The sequence below is a fragment of the Desmodus rotundus genome, chromosome 3 (assembly GCF_022682495.2).
Source record: "Desmodus rotundus isolate HL8 chromosome 3, HLdesRot8A.1, whole genome shotgun sequence".
In the NCBI taxonomy this organism is placed as follows: Eukaryota; Metazoa; Chordata; class Mammalia; order Chiroptera; family Phyllostomidae; genus Desmodus; species Desmodus rotundus.
This window is the reverse complement of record NC_071389.1, coordinates 106137354-106152542: the sequence shown is the minus strand read 5'-3', so window position 1 is coordinate 106152542 and position 15189 is coordinate 106137354. Positions and strand designations below refer to the sequence as shown.

Genomic DNA, 15189 nt, shown 5'->3' with positions numbered 1-15189 from the left:
CAGTGATGGCCTGAATGTCACCAGCTGGATCCTGCCCACATGGCAGACATTGATGCTGGGATAGCCCAAGTGCAAAGGAGACCTAAATACAGGAGCAGATGGTCAAGACGCATTTTGTGTCTCTGACATGTTCATTCCCTCTGGGATGCATTCCTGGGAACATTTCGTTTCCTCTTTCTCAATTGGTAAAGCAAGACATTTTAATATTACCCAATTATTCCCACCCACACGGTATATTTTTTATAGAGGCAACATGAAGAATGAACCAGGCAGGGTGCAGCCCAAGTGCTGCCAAGACAGGAGGGCTGAGGTGCAACGCAATCCACACACCCTTTTTTTTCTATGGGGGCTGGAGGAGACCACAGAGAGGGGCTTGTGCCTGCCTTACATAATGCTGTAGGGGGTGGCATGATCGTGTTGGCAAACTGCACTGTGAGAGAGAGAGAGAGAGAGAGTTGCAAAGTTATGATTTTATTATTCATAATGTGGCATGTGCTTATGTTGGAGAAGTCGGGTGCGAACTGCCTGGGAGTGGTATTCCTCTCTGCTCCTTTCTGCTCCTTCAGTGTTGGGGACCAACACAGCAGTTAGGTTTCCACTCCAATACATCAGAGGAGAAGGGCAGAGCAGAGGGGGTTCGATGAGAGCAGCTCTATTGCCCCGGTGAGATTTGCCTCAATAGGATAGTTCAGCTCCTGAGAAGGAAATCAGATGACAATGAGAGTCGGGATTCTCCCTGAGCAAGATGCTGCTAAGCAGAAAAATCAATAGCAGGAAAAAACCAAAACCAAACTATGCCTGGGCTTCAACACCTTGGGGAAATAACTGGGAGAAGGAAACTTTATTAAGACTGCTCTATCAATCCTATCCATTCCTTTGAGGCATCTCTTCTTTAAATATTCTAGTTCGTTTCAGAGAGCAGAGGCCATTGAAGGGCAGAGTGATCTTGCACTCAGTGGACATTCAGTCGGATAAAAGACATGTAAGGAGTGGTGGATTTCCTGGAGGAAGTGTGTGAGAGGGTGGCCCTCTAACTCTCACACCACAGACAGGTCCAGGACTCACTACACTTCCAAGATTGAGGAGAAAATAGAACGTTGTCCATGATGGAATCAGGACCCACTGGAGCAGAGGAACAGCCCAAGTGACTTGGAGAAATGATGCAAGATGGGGATTTTTTCTGTATATTGTCCCTTCAATATACCACAGATGATGCTGAAGGTGCTCAGTACTAATCCCAGAGAGAGTAAGAAAATAACGGTTTTTTTGTCTTTTCTTCTTTCCATCTCCCTCTTAGCAAGTCCTGGACAGCTGTGAGCCCCGCCCACCCCACCCCTCTTGCTCTGACACTTTATTACAAAGCTCTAAAAATTGTTGGAGGCGCATCATGTCCAAGGTGAGGCGATTCAGCAAGTCCTTATTTTTACTTATTTTGCTGAGTGCCTGCTACAGGCTCAAAGCTTTCCTGAGCACTGTGGGGTTCAGAAAAGAAAAATACTCTCTGCCCCTGTCCTGAAGGAGCTTACAGACCTGCCAACCTGCACAGTTACTGGAGACTGTATCGCAGGTAACGGTAATGAAGTGTTAAAATGCACAGAGCACGGAATACATGCTGCATCTCCAACCTTGGAAGACAGTCCTGAGATGGACTCGTCTCCCTTGGTGCCACCCCTTCCCGCCCCCGCATCATGGTCGCAGGAATCCCACTGAGCCCAGTGCTCACCCAGTCACAGGGATGGTCCCACCTCCATTCTTAACACCAGGACTTGAGATAGGAAGTGTGTACAGAGCCTGAAAACCTTGGCCTCCCCCTCCCCCCGTGCAGCTCCCAGTCCTGCCCCGTCCCCACCTTCTGTTGGGGGTGGTGCTGAACTCTTCTCTCCCTCAGAGGGCCGGCTTCTCACAGCTTCTCTGCTCCTCATGCCAAGGATTGTGCTCGTGGTTCAGTTCCCACAAAGATGGTTTGCTATGATGGTGGAATGTGCACAACAAATGAGATCAGATTGCCACCCTCTACGATGTACAAACAACAAAAGTATGAACCATGGACCCAAAATAGGAATGAAGGGGCTGATGTGCTTTGAATTAGGAGGGCTTTCAAGTGCATTTCTAATGCAAAGAGAAAGGGGAAAAAGAAGCAAAATGAGGCCTCTGTAGGTTAGCTTTGGATGACCTGGCCTCCTGGCTTTGCTGTGGTTTTCTTCATCCTCTGGCTGGCCAGACTCATCCTGAGCCAGCAGCTGCCTTGTCTGAGAAAGCCAGATCTGGGACGCTCTCAAATGAGCTGAGCCGCTAAGCTGCTTCCTAAAACTCCATCCCATCCCCTGGCCTGAGTCCTTGCAATGTGTTAAGGACCTGGGCCAGCTCCCCACTCTTCCTACTAAGTCCAGTGTGCCTGTGTTTGAGTGGAGCATGGGGAAGAGTGAAAAGAAGGTGGTTTGGCAACAACAAGGGCCCCAAATCTGTTAAAGCTGTATCACTCTTGGAAGTCATTTGAAGGTAAAGAGGCGGACGCCCCTAAATGCTTGCGCCAGTTCTACCCACGAATGCAGGAAATCGGTACAGGTCACCTTCGTCAAGCCTATAGTTTTTCTCCGACAACAAGCAAAATCCCACTCCTCTACTGCAGCCCAGCTGGAAGGTCACCTCCTCTGAGATGCTGTCTAAGACCCAGCCCTCCCCAGCCTCATGTCAGCTGTGCCTAGTTCCTTCCCTGTCCTTCCCTGCTGACTGCTGCATAGTGCTCAGTACTTACTTCACCCGGTCTGTGTGAGTATTTTAATGTGCAATTTAACTTTGCATTCCTCACAGTGTCCCCACCACCCTGCTTTGCTGGGGGTGGGTGCTGAGCATTACTGGGGCTTCTTGATTGGTGGGGCACAATACTGCCCTCGCCCAGCTCAATTCCGTCCGTTCCTACTGCTGATCTGTCATCGCTGGAGTCTGACTTGCTGCTCTGCCCCCCCCACCCACACCTCTGTTCTCTCCTGATACCTGGTCGATGTACTGTCATTGCTCCCTCCCAAGTTTGCTCTGGTCCCAATACAATTAATTATTGGATGCCCACTCTGTGGAGGGGAGGTGTATGCAAGGATGAAACAGAAACAGGGCTGCCCCCACCCTCTAGGAGCCTGACCTGCCACCCGCTGGGTCCTGGAGCCTGCCCCAGGTCGCAGAGCAAGGAAAGTCAGTCCTATAAAGACAGTGCCTCCAAGACTGCTGGGCACAAAAATCAAATTGTGCAAACATGGCACTGAGAGGCTGGGGCATGACACAGAGCCAACAAAGATCTGGAGGGTCTTAGTGGACCACACACAGAATAGGAGTCAGCTACACCTGCCACCTTGATTTTAAGAGGCGTTAATGAGCTCCAGGTGAGGTGCCTCTAAGGGCTTCTAATGGTGCCCAGAGGAAGCCTCTGTTATGCAGCCCAGAGCCCTTCTCACCTTGCAAATGCATGTCACTGGTCACTAGGGACAGGTGAAAGGGAGTGATGGATAGACTAGACAGTGCTGCATTTCTGATCATTGAAAGTGGGAAGAAGGACAAGTCAGCTCTCAGCTAAAGCATACAGTTGGAACATGGGTCCCCTGGGGCTACTTCTCAAGTCACCACCTGAGCTCATCCCCTCTCCCCCAGCCCATTCTCTAACTGCTGTCCAGGAGGAGAAAGGCAGGTCCCTTCATACCCATTTCATTTCCTCCCCTCCACCTCCCTCCAGCCTGCAGGCCACACCCAGCCACTGTCACAGTGTTAAATGATCACTGATCCTGGTGACCTCTGATGGGGCTTTCTAGCAAACAGGCCACCTCTGATGAAAGCAGCCCAAACAGCAGAGCCATTAGAAAGTGGCAGCCATCACGCCGTCCTTTATAGTTTGCTGTGAGAAATCGGATACCAGTAAGTATGTGATGTGCACGATGTTAAATTATGAATTAGTGGGAATTCAGAGCCACCTGTCAACATTTCAAAATACTGGTGGTTAATAGCCTCTTTTTAAGGAAAGTTTTCCTCTAAATTTCTGTTGGAGAGTAACTGGAATAATTTCAGAGAGGAACTGGGATAATTGTTTGGGAAAGTATTACAACTACGTGGCCTTGTGGATTTTAGTACTTGCATTATAAATTATGTGTATATTGCTCATAACGTCTTCATCACGATAATCAAACAAAAACCCAATAAACTCTCAATTATGAAAGAAAAATAAATGCCCCAAAGTTAATAATTTCACTAGAGGAGGTAAGGCCTTTCCATCTGAAGTAATTAAAGAATTCAAGAGAAGTAAGCTTCTAAGTGAAAATACGTGCTATGAAAGTGAGCGGATGTACAGGATGCTGTGGGGGTGAGAGACACATGCCCCACTGCCAGAGACCTGGCAAGGGACTCAGAGGAGGTGGAACTTGAGTGAGGACTTGAAAAAAGAATGAAGGCTTCGATTGGGCTGATGGTGGAAAGAAGGCACCCTGGCCAGGTTTAACAGTGTGGGCAAAGACCAGGCAGGGAGAGCGCTGGGTGAGAAGTAAGGGACTGTGAAGCAGGGAGTGTGGGACAACAGAGACACAGGGGCTACTGGAGGTAGGGCCAACCCACTAAGGGGAAAGACACTGCCCTGGTGGTACGACGTGGCTCCAGCGGGGGCCTGATCTGCCCCAGTCAATTCCTCCACCCGAATTTCACTGGGTCTCATTGTCACTAATTGAGGTGCACTCCTCGCTTGGTGAAGATTTTTCATTCTTCCCAAGATCCTCCCCCCCAAACTGCAAATAGTCCTTGTAGGAGGAATACACTGGCAAAATGCCTCAGCTGGGGTATTCTCTGAGAAGCTCCAGGGCATTGTCGGGGTTCAGGTGGAGCCAGGAGGAGAGAAAGTGGAAAATTTCCATTTTCAGGAGTAGTGCTTGCTTGACTACTCTGAAGAGGGATTGGCAGTGAGGACCATTTGAGATTGAAGACAGAGAGAGAGCAATAAGGGGAGTTGGGATTGAAAAGCATAGTCTGATCCCCGAGTGGAAGACCAAAGACTACAGGTGAGAACCAGTCCGTGCAGAGTGTTGCCCTCGGAGCCACGGGGCCTGAGGTATGGAGGGGCTTCAGTAAACTGCTGTTGGATGAACCAGTGACCAGTTCAGGGCAGGTGGATCAGAAATGGGATCATTGCCCCACAGGACCTTTTCACTCTACTACAGGGGCATGTAATGTTTTAGATCCAACCCCTTCTGAAGGTCTGATCCAGTTTATGGGTTTCTCTCCCCAGAAAAAAATGCACATTTGCAAATACAACAAATTTCAGAGTATTCAGAGCTCTCTACTGTCCCAGGGCACAATCCATAAAACCTTCCTGATCATCTTCAGATATCTCAAAAAATGTTATGAGGAAAACAGACAAGTCTACAAGCTGGAGACACCCAACAACTAATGTGTGGTTCCTATTCAAGTTCAGCTCTGAAAGCAGGAGAAGACTGATGTCCCAGCTGGAGGACAGTCAGGCAGAGAGTGAATTCTCCCTCACTCAGACTGGTTCTCTATTGGCCTTCAACTGACTAGATGAGGCCCACCCACTTTGGGAAGGGCAATCAGCTGCACTCCGTCCACTGAGTCAAATGTTAATGACATCCAGAAATACCCTCACAGGAACACCCAGAATAATGTTTAACCAAATATGCGAGCAACTTGTGGCCCATTCACATTGATACATAATGCCAACCATTATGGTCTTCTTCAAAGGCTGTGGAGGTGGATTACTAGAAATAAGAAATATTCATTTTAGTTATAAAAGTCTAAAGAAGTTTGAATAAAGCTCAGGGTAATTTCTCAATAGATTGTCCATTTCTCAATAGGTATTAACATTAGACTATTAATAAATCACCTGCCATGACCAGGTGAATGAACGGAACAAACCTGGGTCATAGGAGAGTCCCGCAGGGCATATGGAGAAGTGAGGTGGAGGAAAAGAGAGGGAGAGCAAGGGTCAAACATAGCTTTCCCGAGTATCGCCCAGACCCAGGTTTTCTCCATGGGCATAGCCATTTTTTTTAATTTAAACTTTATTTTTCAATTATAGTTTGCATTCCATATTATTTTGTATTTGTTTCAAGTGTATAGCATAGTGGTTAGAGAGTCATATACTTTACGTTCCCCCTGATATTTCCAGTACCCACCTGGCACAATACATAGTTATTACAATACCACTAACTATATTCCTTATGCTGTACTTTACACCCCTGTGGCTATTTTGTAATATGTGTGGCCAGTTTGCTCTGTTTTAAGTCTCAAGAAGTTATAGAACCCAGTCTGAGCCATCAATCTCTTCTCTGTTGTTTTTTTTCTAGGAACCCAGATCCTGGGGCAAGTTTCAGTCGCCCCAGTAGTTGCCACACTTGGCTGTACGTTGAGCTCACCTAGAGAGTTAAAAAAGACTGATTCCAAAAGTCTGTGTCAATGCAAAATGTTTTGAAGTCGAAACCTGTTCTGTGGTTAGGAGGAGAATGTTCCTCTTCTTAGGAAGTACATACTGAGGTATTTAGGGGCAAAGGATCATGATGTCACTAATCTAATGGGTGTGTGTGTGTATAGAGAAATTATAAATCAAATAGGTTAAATCATTCACAGTTGATATAACAGACAGGTGGATATTCTTTGCATTAGTCTTGCAACTTTTCAAGAAGTTTGAAGTTATTTCCAAATAAAAGTTAACAATTTTTTAAGCCCTAATTCTCAGTTCCACCCCTCAAAGGTTCTGGTTTAAAGGGTCTGTGGTTTTGCAAAGTCCTGGGGTGACACAGCAGTGCCCCAAGGCTCTGGCTGAGAGGCACCCACGCCTCCTTTGCAGGCTGCTGTGGAACCCCTTGAGCAGAGCTGATCAGTGCCTGAGCTCAAGGCGGCTTGGTGTCCACTGGGGAAAAGACCCGTTTAGAAGTAAGCATCCTCTTTAGAGATCTTTGCCGCATTGGGAGAAAGGTGTGGCTGCCAAATGTTTGTTGCCCTCCCCTTTCCTGCAGGGCCCACACATTGGTATCAGGAAAATAATTATGCTACCTCTAAAAAAGACATCACAGGTAGCACAGATTCTGACTGGGAGAGCCAAGATCGGGGAATGAGATTTTTTCCATAAAGCAATTATAGCAAAAAGTTGTTTGGATGCAGAAGACAGGAATTTAAAATGCTTGAGACACATCAAATACAAGATTGTGATTTCAAACTATCATTCAGTTATGTTTCACCGTATGGGTTTAAAATCTGCCCCAGCCCACCAGTTCATGGAGTGTTAGGTCGACACCTGAGACTGCCAAGCCTCCCCCAGTTCGATAGCCTGCTGTTTTAGCTGAACAGAAAAACAACCAACCAAAATGTGATTTCACCACTTAAAAAGCTTTTACACTTAGTTAAATAGAAAAAAATGGGATGGCTAGCCTCATGGGTCAGCTTGGCTAGGCCCTGGTGCCCAGTTATTTAATCAAACACCAACGTAGGTGTTGCTGTGAAGGTACAGGCACGCCTGGAAGATACTGCAGGGTCAGGTGCAGCCCAGCACAATAAAGCGAGTATCACAGCGAAACCAGTCACACGAATTATTTGTTTTCCCAGTGCATATCAAAGTTATGTTTACAAAAAACGATGGTATTTTGTGTGAAATAGCACGTCACATTAAGTGTGAAATAGCATTATGTCAGAAAAAAACTATGTACATACCTTACTTTTAAAATATTGTATTACTTAAAATGCTAACCATCATCTGATCCTCCAGCGTGTTGTAACCTTTTTACTGGTGGAGGGTCTTACCTTCGATTTGTCAAAACCGCAGTGCCTGTGAAGTGCAGTCAAGGGAAGCACGACAAACTGAGGCACACCTGTATTTTGTAGCGAGGGTAAGAGCTACAATTAGTTGTCTCTAAAGGAAGTCGATTACCCTTGATCATGTGGGTGGGGCCTCATCCAATCAGCTTGAAGGCCTCCAGAGCAAAAACAGTGGTTTCCTGAAGACGAAGAAGTTCTGTCCCAAGACGGCAGCATTGCCTCCTGCCTGAGCTTCCAGCCTGCTGGCTGGCCCTACTCGTTTCAAAGCTGCCAGTCCCCACAGCTGTATGAACCAATTCCTTAAAATAAATATCTTAGCCGCAAGACACCCTCCTAGGATGCTGACTGATACAACATAGAATTTATTTCTCCTTAGACCTATGAAAATATCTGCAGTTACAAAAGAGTTAGTAAAAATATTCCCCTAAATCATGCAAGAAAAAATTATAGAAATGACAGATTTAAATCCTAACATGTCAATAATTACATTAGATGTAAATGATCTTAATATATCAATTAAAAGACAGAACTTGGCCCTGGCTGGTGTAGCTCAGTGTATTGAGCACAGGCCTGCCAACCAAAGGGTAGCCAGTTCAATCCCCAGTCAGGGCACATGCCTGGGTTGCAGGCCAGGTCCCTGGTAGGGGGCATGCGAGAGGCAGCCACACATTGATGTTTCTCTCCCTCTCTTTCTCCCTCCCTTCCTCTCTCTCTAAAAATAAATAAAATCTTTAAAATTTTTTTTAAAAGACATAAATTGGCAGAGTAGATTAATAAACATGAGACAACCATATACTGGCTCACAACATATAATAAATTTACTTCAAATATGATAATATAGGCAGGTTTAAAGTAAATGGATAGAAAAAGATACATTGTGCAAATAATCAGAAGAAGGAAGAAATGGGCTATAATAGTATCAGATAAATATTCCATTCTACCCTCTTCTTGCTTGCATGGATTCTGATGAGTAATCCAATATAATTCTTGTCCTTGATCTTCTATAGGTAAGATTTCCCCACACCTCTGGCTTTTTTCAAGATGTTCTTTCTGTCTGTGGTTTTCTGCAGTTTGAATATGATATGATATAGTTTTTTGGTATTTTTCCTGCCTAGTATTCTTTGAGCTTCCTGGATCTTTGGTTTGGTGCCTATCATTTATTTTGGAAAATTATCAGCCATTATTACTTTAGGCTGGCTTTTAAATCTTGCTTCTTCCATTTACTAGAGGAATGATCTTGGGCAAACTTTTTGAGCCTTAGTTTCCTTAACTATATAATGGGAGCATTAGCTATGTGTTGCAGCATACAGTGAAGCCGAAATGAGGTCCTGCTTTGTACACTGTCTAGCAGACAGTGATGGGGGGGTGGGGGCTGGTGGCTAGTGTGTGCCGTGGAATAGAGAGAAGGCTGTTGCTGAGCACGCAGGGTGATGGATCTTGCACATTCGGTCCACAAGACAAAGTCCCTGAGCGGTAGGACGAAGCCACTCATGTCCTTCCTAGACTGGTTACAAATTCCCTGAAGGGGAGACGAGGGACAAGGGCCCAAAGCAACCACAAAACTGACAGAACTTCCTGGAATCTAGGCATCTTGGAACTGCCCTAGTTAGTAGCTAAGCCTACTAGTAAACCCCAGTCATGTTCTCTAGCTTCATTTATGTACCTGTGTATCCAGAATAGTCTCACAAAATAAAAGCTTCATGAGGGCAGAAGTCAGGCTCAGAGCTGGCTTCGATGAAGACTGCAGCTCCATGTCCAACAGTGTTCTAACATAGCCTGGCTTGCAGGTCCTGGGGAGCTCTTCCTGAAGCTTCCAGCCTGGCACACCTCATCGTCCACCCCTAGACTATAAACTCCCTGAGACTGAAGGCTGTTACTCCGAGGGAAACAACCCCATTCCTTACAAGGGCAATAGCTGAATGTCCTTGCATGGGAAGGAGGGGGACTTAATTCGTTGTGGTGGCAAAGAAAACGACAAAGTACGAATGTAAACATTTTGAAAGTATTCTGCACAAGAGCTCAGGTACCTTATCTTCAATTTACTTGCCTTAAAAACATGCACTCCAGAAAAATGCTCAAAAGGCTCCTGGCCCAAATTAAATAATGGGGACCAGATTTACCTCACCACCTGAAACAACTAAAATCATGTGGCACAGCCATGCCACTCTGCCTGCCCAAGAAAAATAAAACCATATGTCCACACATATTCTGGAACATGAATGTTTATGTTAGTTTATTAGTAATAGCCCAGACTGGATACAACCCAAAAGTCCATCGGGAGATGAGTGAATAAAAAAGGGTAGTGGATACTACTAATACTACTAATACTACGGAATACTACTCAGCAATGAAAAAGGAATGAACTATCAAAACATGAAACACAGTAAAATAGTTAAGTGCAGTGAAAGAAGCTAAAGAAAACTAAAGTTCAAGCTATATTATTTCTTTTATATAAAACACTTTAAAATGAAAACTGATCTATGGAGACAGAAAACAGGTCCGTGGTTGCCTGGGGAGTGGTGGGTGGGGTGATGGGGTGGAAATGAGAAGGTGTAAGGGCCTGAGAAACTTTATCAGGTCACAGATATGTTAATTATCTCAATTATGGTGGTGGTTTCACAGCTGTATCCACATATCAAAACTTACCCAATTGTACACTATCAAAATATACAATTTACTATAGGTCAACAGAGCTGTTAAAAGTGTGTCCTTATTTCAACACTATCTTTTGCTGTTTTTTCCTTAAAAAATGTTCAGTTTCCTAAATAATCAAAGAGATAAAAATTAGAACAAAAATAATATAACCACTTCCATACATATGGAAAAAGGTTACAAACATGAAATGTGGACTCAGAGAAATAGACTCTCCCTGAAGCCCTTGTGAATGAAAACTCTACCTCCTTACTTACTGCTCACTGAATACCTCCCCCTGGTCACCCACTCCATGAAATTCGGTGACACCAGCTGGATGTACTACAGTTCACCTCAAGTCTGACACAGTCTACCCGCACAGAACATAGGTGGAGGGCTCCGTCCACAAGACTGGCTCCCCTCCCCCAGTTCAGACACCAATCTCAAGACCAGGTTGTCACCTGGGCTTTTGACTGACTGTTTATAAACTGGAGGTTCCCATGACCACTCCTTTGATTTGATTAATTTGCTGGAACATCTCACAGAACTTAGGAAAACAATTTACTTCCTGGATGACTGGTTTATTATAAAAGGATGTAACTCAGGAACAGTCAGATGGAAGAGCTACACAGGGCCAGTTCTGTGGGCAGGGGCACGGAGCTTCCATACCCTCTCCCTGGGCAAGCTGCTCAGCTGAGCAGCATGTCTTTCTTCAGGGGCATCTGCACAGTGAGCATCTCCGTGTCCACCAGCCGCATGAAAGCCTTTGTTCTCTGTGCCTTTAATTTCTGTGCTCTCTTCTCTACTTCTATTGTCTCTACTATTTCTGGAGTTAGCCTTTTTTATGAAGCATTTATTGTACACATTATTTGTAGAGCCCTCTGGAGGGAAAATGCTATTGAAATTTAATTAATGGGAAGGAGATAGCAAGTAAATAAAATGAGATTCTGGAGAGAATTCAGTGCACAGGAATTATAGCTATATTCATTGTAACTTGAATTTAATGGGACAAAGGAGAGGGATGACTAACAGCGGAAAAGCAAACCTGAGGGTTCGCTCCCTTCCCAGCACTCACAGGATGAGCCTTTGCGAGTGAAGAGCTGGGTTTCCTTCTCTGAGTTAGAGCGATCGAGCCAGCTTCCTGCGCGGTTATCCTGCTGTCGGGGTGTGTCCAGAGACCCAGGGTGTGAATGTGTTTGTGTGTCCGTGTGTGGTGGGGGGTGGTGTTTATTACGAGGACCAAGGACACAGGACAGCCTCTCTGCTCTCTCATGGGGAGAGGGGGGTGCGACCAGCCAGGAGACGAAATATGAGCCCGTCTGGGATGGAAGAACATTAGTACCAACAGTGACATCAGAATTCTGGCTCAGGAAGTAGAAGCTAGATCTATTACAGAGGAGAACTGATAATTATGGAAGGAGAATCTCCAGTAGATTCTTATTATTAGAAATGAGTTGAATGTAGAGCAGTGGTTTGAATGCTTAAAATTATAGAATAAAAAAACAAGCTTTTCAAAAACTAGAAATTCTGACCATACCAACAAATATTAGCAAGGATATGGGTCAATGGCACCTTTTATTTTGCTGGTGGGAGTGTAAACTGTTCAAACGCTTGAGAAGCAATTTGGCATCAACTTGTAGTGTTGAACATTTGTGTTCCCCACATTTCAACAGCCCTACCCAAGAAAGCACCCCAGAGAAACTCTGGCATGTGTGCCCAGGAGGTAACGTGGTGTAATGTTCGTTGTAACACTGTTAGTAAGAGCAAAAATCTTAAACAAGTGACCAAATGCTCATAAACTCATAGATTGGTAAGTAAAATATAGAATATTATTTAGCAATAAAGTGAAGTCCCAATACATGCTAAAATATAGAGGAACCTTAAAATCATTACACTCAATGAAAAAAGCCAGTCACAAAAGGCTGCATATTATATGACTCCATGTATCAGAAATGTTCAGAGCAGGCAAATCTATTGGGACAGAAAGCAGATTGATGGTTGCTAGGGGCTGGAGGACTGGAGAGATTGGAGAGTAACTGCTAATGGATATACAAGTTTTCCTCTCAGGGTGATAGAAATGTTTTAAAATTGACCACAGTGATGGACACACAACTCTGAACAAACTAAAAACCATCAAATTGTACACTCTGAATAGGGGACTTATGTGGTATGTGAATTATATCTGAATAAAGTGGTTTACAAAAAAACCCCAAATGCTCTCAAATAGGACTGTAAACATATATAATTACTAAATTTACATAATAGAATATTACACAGCAATGACAAATGAATGAACTACAGTTACATATACCAACATAAGTGAATATCAGTAACATTGGTGTAATGATGGTTAACACTGAACAAGAAAATAATTTCCAGGAACTACATAGAGGATAATTCTCTTCTTTTTTTAAAGATTGTTTTTATTTATCTTTAGAGAGAAGGGAAAGGAGGGAGAAAGAGAGGGAGAGAAACATCAATGTGTGGCTTCCTCTCATGTGCCCCTCACCGGGGGCCTGGCCCACAACCCAGGCATGTGCCCCCACTGGGAATTGAACCAGCATCCCCTTGGTTTGCAGGCTGGCACTTAATCCACTGAGCCACACCAGCCAGGGCTAATACTCTTCTTATAGAGTCAAATTAAACAAGCTATTGTTAACATAGTATATGTGATAAAATAGTGACAATAGACAATAAAACAAGGGAATTGATAAGCAAATATGTTGGAAAAAATGGGAGCTCTGTGGCAGGGAAGCAGGAGAAGGAGACAGGGAAGGACTGATAATGATAGTATATCATGATGTATCAAATTCTATGCTCCTGAAAACCAAAATAATAATAAAATTTATTATTATTTTATTATTAACACTAATAGCATAATACTAAAGCCAGAACTATGTTAATCACTATCTGGGTGGTATCTTGTTTAATTTTTGTAAGACCCCTGTGAGATGAGACTATTGCTATTCTCACTTCATAGATAGAAAACAGATTTAGAGGAGTCACACAGCTAGCAAGTGGCGGAGCCTAGATCTGATTTCATGCCTGTTAGACCCAGAATCTTTGTGGTTACTCTGCCCTGTGTTGACCACCCCCCACGCCTCCCCATCCCCTCTGCAGCAGGGGTGTCAAACTCATTTTCACTGGGGGCCACATCAGCCTCACGGTTGCCTTCAAAGGGCTGAATGTAATTTCAGAACTGTATAAATGTAACTACTCTGTAACAGTTAAGCGAGAGCTTGGCACGGCCGCCGGGTAGAAACAAGGTGGAGGGCCGGATTCGGCCCATGGGCCTTGTGTTTGCCACCTGTGCCCTACAGGACAGTAGCCCAGACTGTGGTTGGGTCCACCAGGCCACGAGCAGAGGGTCACTTGTGAGATCTGAGTTAGCTGTGGACATGGACAACTAAGGAATTTCTTGGTAGGGTATTACCTAGAGTCAAAAAGAATAGCTACCATATTGAGAAACTAAAATGACAATGGATCATTAGCAAATTCAGGGACATTGCTAGAAACTTCTGCTGTGACAGAGCAACCATCTAGAAAACAAGTAAATAGGCTAAGTGATGGTCAAGCCTCTGCGCACAGTGAGCAGGCATGAGGCCAAGAGCTGACGTCATGGGCAACCATGAAAAGGAACCTCCGAGGGGCCCTGTCTAAGGGTCATAGTCCTGGGAATCACAAGCTGCATCCTCCCATTAGCCCTGTCCTGTTCTGTTAGAATGTGCCTCATTTTCTCCTGAGTTAGGTGAAGAAGGAAGTGGCGACTGCTGAGCTGCCTCTGCATTCAAGCTCACCTGGGCATCCTCTTCTTTCTTGTCTTGGTTCATTGACTGAGGAGGTCAGCCAGCCTGTGCTTCTCATCCACAAGGGGGAAGTGCCTTGAAGAAGCTTCAGAGAGCTTTAGCCTCCTCTTCTGCAACAGTTTAGGGCTTTGTCATAACAAAGCTCTCAGACCAGATTAGAATATCAACTAGGGAAGGGGTGGGGAGGAGGGCAAGTTCAGTAGTCTTCCCAGGCACTTGTCCTTTATCAGCTCTCTTTGGATAAATTGAGTGTTTCGTGCCAGTTCCCAACCTACACACCTCTTAATCTACTTGGATTTCTGTTTTGGAGGACACAGGAAGAGCTTTTATATAACACGTCAAGAATTTGGCATTAATAGACCCTGAGAGCCCAGTCTCTGGGGTGAGCTGTGCTGTTTTGAGCTGTGTCCTAGAAGCAGCACCCCCCCCACCCCAGCAGAAAACAATGCTCCAGGGACAAGAGATGCCAAGTTCTCAAAGGCACTGAGACAATCTGATCAGAACCTCAGAAGGGAAGGAGTTGACCCGGAGGCTGAGCCATGTGTCACCGAGTATCAGCCAATCAGTTTCCCATAGGAAATAGTCCTTGAGAGAGGAACTGTAGACCCATTGCTTACCTCGAGAAACTTGTAATCCAAGAAAGTCACACCACAAGGTGAGGTCCACTTCTACGCCACCCATCAGGACACGATCAAGGACTCTGCCATCAGCCCTGAAAGCAGACACTCTGGGCTTTGGAGTTTAGGAAACATTCTCATGGAGTCCAAGGCAGTATTTTCTTCCCTGATATTGTCTCTCCCTGTTAGTTTTACTGTTGTTTCCATCTTAGGCATTTGAGTTTCAGAAGACGCAGTTCAGGAGGAACTTGGTGTGTGTGTGTAGGTCTTCACAGTTTAGAAAAGGGCTCCATTCAGTGAGACATGCAGTTATCAGCATTGTGGAGGCTGCAGGCAAGGCA

At 44.9% G+C, this 15189-nt stretch overlaps 1 long non-coding RNA gene across 1 annotated transcript; it reads right to left on the bottom strand.

Annotated features, from left to right (window-relative positions):
• Positions 1-491: 491 nt before the first annotated feature.
• LOC123478751 (uncharacterized) lies at positions 492-14355 on the bottom strand. Its single transcript, XR_006654060.2, has 3 exons — positions 14223-14355; positions 1850-1966; positions 492-695 (listed from the first exon to the last, which is right to left on the bottom strand). It is a non-coding gene; the product is annotated as an uncharacterized lncRNA (long non-coding RNA).
• Between the last annotated feature and the right edge of the window lie 834 nt (positions 14356-15189).